Raw genomic sequence first — 4,564 nt, forward strand, 5'->3', positions numbered from 1 at the left:
TCAGATTCAATCAAAAATATTTCAAAAAAAAAGAGAGAGAAAAGAATAAAGAAAATGGAGAGGCCAAGGTGAAAACCCGCAAAGGGCGCCTTGAGACCAAAGGGGATTTGAGTTGAAAACCTAAAAAAGGCAGCTCAAATATTGATCAGAATGGGGCATGAGGTGATCAGAGTAGTTTAAATTTTGATCAGATTGGGGCATATAATGATCTTGAATCAACAAGAAAGGGTAGACGACATCTTGGGACATCGACAGAGTACTGTAGATCTCTTAAAAACATGTCAAACTCAGAAAGTTTGTATAGAGAAATTCAAGCTGCGATATCTGGGGCATCCAATTTTTATATTGAATTTTCTATTTTTGGAATACTTCATTCTTTTCCAAGATACACATTCCCAATCAATTTCTTTGTTATCCTTATTTACTTATTTTTTTATAATCTATTCCTTTCGAGTTATGCTCAGAACCAATTGTATTCTCATCCATTGTTATACCCTTTTTGCAATCATGTTGCATTGGAATAATGATTAATGGACTAATAAAACTTTCACAAGGGAAGTTTGGCATATTACTCTAGAAGTTTCTAAATAATACAGGAACCTGAAATAGGACTATTGTTTAGAACGCACCATGTTTAAAGGTTGGAAATTTGAAAAGGAAGAGTCTAAATTAGGACTTTCTCTTTGGATTTTGTTGTTAAAAACATTGATTGAACAAAATGACAAAGCTTAAATAAACAAGTAAGCAATGATCACCAGACAGTAGGAAGAGGTTTCCTCGGAGAAGAAAGCCTTCATTTATGCATGAGCCTTTGGTATGATACCCTGGGAATGGTGTAAGGGACCAGAGAGATTTAGATACTGTATCCTTGAATTGTGATAGGAGAGGATCGAAGAAAAAGCCATATATTCCTACCTTTGGGTTACAGTGGGAGAATGATGGTACAAATTTTGCGCCCAAATGGACTAAAATTTGAGGTTTACAGGAGGGGGCAACCTGACTAAATGTTTCTTCAAAAAAGCCAACCAAGCAAGAAGGCATTGTAGCACATCAGTGTTAAAGCCTTAATAATCCTCGAGCAATGACAACCTAAGTGGGATCATTCTCGGAAAAAAATTATTAAAAATTATGCATTTGTGCAAACACCATTCACACATGTCTAGTTAGGAGCATTTGATTCATTTTATGCCATCCTAATCATTAGGCATAATTAGGTTCATTATATAGGTCATGTTCCCCAGAGAGCAGATCAGTGAAGATAATAGATCTTTCCTTCCTGCATCGACAGTGAAGCAGATCGAAGACATCAACCTTGCCTCCCTGGGTTGTAGCGGAGCAGGTTAAAATAGCAGATCTTGCCTTCCTGCACCGACAGCGAAGCAGATCGAAGATACTAGCCTTGCCTCCCTGGGTTGCAGCGGAGCAGGTTAAAAATAGCAGATCTTGCCTTCCTGCACCGAAAGCAAAGCAAATCGAAGACACCAGCCTTGCCTCCCTGGGTTGTAACAGAGTAGGTTAAAAATAGCAGATTTTGCTTGCCTGCACCGACAGCAAAGTAGATCAAAGACACCAACTTTGCCTCCCTGGGTTGTAGCGGAGCAGGTTAAAAATAGTAGATCTTGCCTTCCTGCACCAACAGCGAAGTAGATCGAAAACACCAGCCTTGCCTCCCTAGGTTGCAGCAGAGCAGGTTAAAAATAGCAGATCTTGCCTTCTTGCACCGACAATGAAGCAGATCGAAGACACCATCCTTGCCTCCTTGGGTTGCAGCGAAACAGGTTAAAAATAGCAGAGCTTGCCTTCGTGTACCGACAGCGAAGCAGATCGAAGACACCAGCCTTGCCTCCCTGGGTTGCAGCGAAGCAGGTTAAAAATAGCATATCTTGCGTTCCTGCACCGACAGTGAAGCAGATCAATGACCCCAACCCTATCTCCCTGGACAGTAGTGGAATAGGTTGAAGATTGTGAATCCTATCTCCCTGAGCAATAGTGGAGTAGGTTGAAAATAGCAGATCTTGCCTTCCTATAGTGGCAATGAAGCAGATCGAAGACATCAGTCTTATCGGCTTGATGTTGCAATGGAAAAGATTGAAGCCACAATCGCAAATCTTATTTCTCTAGCGTTGTAGCGGAGCAGATTGAAGCCAGGACGGCGAATCTTATCTCCCTGGCGTTAAGGCTTGGATTAGCTGAAGTGGAGCGGATTGAAGCTGTGGGCAGCGAATCCTATCTCTTTGGCATTACAGTGGAGCAGATTGAAACCACAACGGTGAATCTTACTCCCCTGGCGGTGTAGTGGAACAGATTGAAGCTACGACGACGAATCTTGTTTCCCCAACATTGCAATTTAAAAGACTGAAGATGGCGAATCTTATCTCCCTGAAGTTGCAGTGGAGCAGATTAAAGCCAATAATCCTATCTCCCTGAAGTTGCAGTGGAGCAGATTAAAACCACAGATCTTATCTCTCTGAAGTTGCAGCAGAGTAGATCACATTGGGTCTTATCTCCCTGAATTTGCAGTGAAGTAGACTTAAGAAAGCAAGTCTTACCCCCCTGAAATTACAGTGGGGCAGACTAAATAAACAAATCCTGTCTCCCTAAGTTGTAGTGGAGTGGATTAGAGTGATTGATTTTATCTCTCTAAAATTACAGTTAAGCAGATTAAAAGTTACGAGTCACCAATCCTATCTCTCCGACGTTGCGGTGGAGTGGATCGAGACACCAATTCCTATACCTCTAAAGATGCAATAGGATGGATGTGGCTGCTTGAAGAAGAAGAGCACCAAGATCCAGTGTGACTGGGCAAAAATTGGCCATTTCTAAAGTATTTGCCCCGTTCCTGTTACACGACAACGAGCAAATAGGGGCAGTTGTAATACCCAATTTTAGCCAGTCTCACATATGGAAACATAATCTTCAAGGATATGTAATCTTAGATATGATATCCAATCTTAGATATGATATATGCAATCTTAGATATGATTTATGCAATCTTAGAAGATATGATTTTGTAATCTTAGAGATTTAATTTGTAGATACCTTTTAATCTTAGCCGTTGATGTAATTAATCTGTACCGTTGGATTTGGGGAGGCTCAACTATAAATAGATGCCTCTCCCTTCATTATAGGGGACTGAAGTTAGGAGTAATAATAATTCTTAAGAGTATTCCCTCAAACTTCTCTTTCTCTTGCTTTTTTATTTTCTTTGGCGTGTTCAATAGAGTCCTTTCGACTTCATTTATTTGCGGATTTAGGCCCAGAATTTACGTCAAAGCTCGATTTAGTCTTTATTTATTTAATATTTATTTTTGTTAAATTTGATTTTCTTGTTATTAAGTTATTATTATATGTATAAATATACATACACATGTTACAATACACATACATTTCTCATATTGTATAATTTTAAAAAATACATTCGTTTTCCATAATACATATATCCTTTTTTTTATATTCTTAACTTATCACAAACATTTTTTATTGTTCTATATTCCATTATTTCATGCATATCATACATATATATAAGTATTTTAATTTACATATACATATTTTCATGTTCTACCAATACATATATATTTATACTTTTTTTCTGCAAATGTATACACATATGCATATCTTTATACTTTTATTTTATTTTTACGATTTTCATAGACATATATATCTATGTTTTTTTTATTTTCAAATATGCTTAAATACATACTTATATTTTTAATACATATTTTATATGTATATATTTATTTTTTTATTTTCATAAATACATTATATATTTTGTATAAATTTTATAATCCAAAGTTTTATATGTAAATTCATATTATTCTTCATAATTTCAACGTATATATTAGACACTTTCTTTTATTTTCTTTCTTTATATTTCATTCATTTGTTTATTGATTTGTGTTCTCATATTTTTATGTTGCTCACTTATTTGATATTTTTGCATTGTCATTTTTTATTTGTATTAATTTTGTTTATTTACTATTTGTATTATTTATATGCCATTGTTGTATTTGTTATTGTGACATTCATACATACAATAAAACATTACGTCATCTTTTTACTCGAATTTAAAATAGAACTTTTCAAAATAGAGATAATACTCGTATTTAGGATTTTCAAGAAAATTGAGCGCTAACGTATTGGGTTCCGATTTTCTTCGTTAAATCTAACAATCGAGAATTACTCTTTGATAAAAAAAAGCTTGTTGTTGGGAATTTAATATGTTGTGTCCTAACGCATTGGATGTGACGTATTGATTTCTCGAGATAAAGATTTTTTTATATATTTAAAAAAAGGAAATATTCAATGTTTGGGATTTTAAGAAATCGTGCCCTATTGTATTGGGCTGCGATTTCTTCATAAATTTTAAACAATTAAATATTTTCTTAAATTTTATTACACGAATTTCTTTAGACCAACTCATCTTGAAAAGAATAAAATATTGTGCCCTAACGTATTGGGTGTGATATTTTCTTTTTCCAAAATGAGAAAGTCTTAATAAATAATTTAATTTAAATAAGGATCGTATTTATTAACTCTCGACACTAAGACACTAATTAATTAACTA

Source organism: Gossypium hirsutum, chromosome D02 (genome assembly GCF_007990345.1).
Source record: "Gossypium hirsutum isolate 1008001.06 chromosome D02, Gossypium_hirsutum_v2.1, whole genome shotgun sequence".
NCBI classification, from domain to species: Eukaryota; Viridiplantae; Streptophyta; class Magnoliopsida; order Malvales; family Malvaceae; genus Gossypium; species Gossypium hirsutum.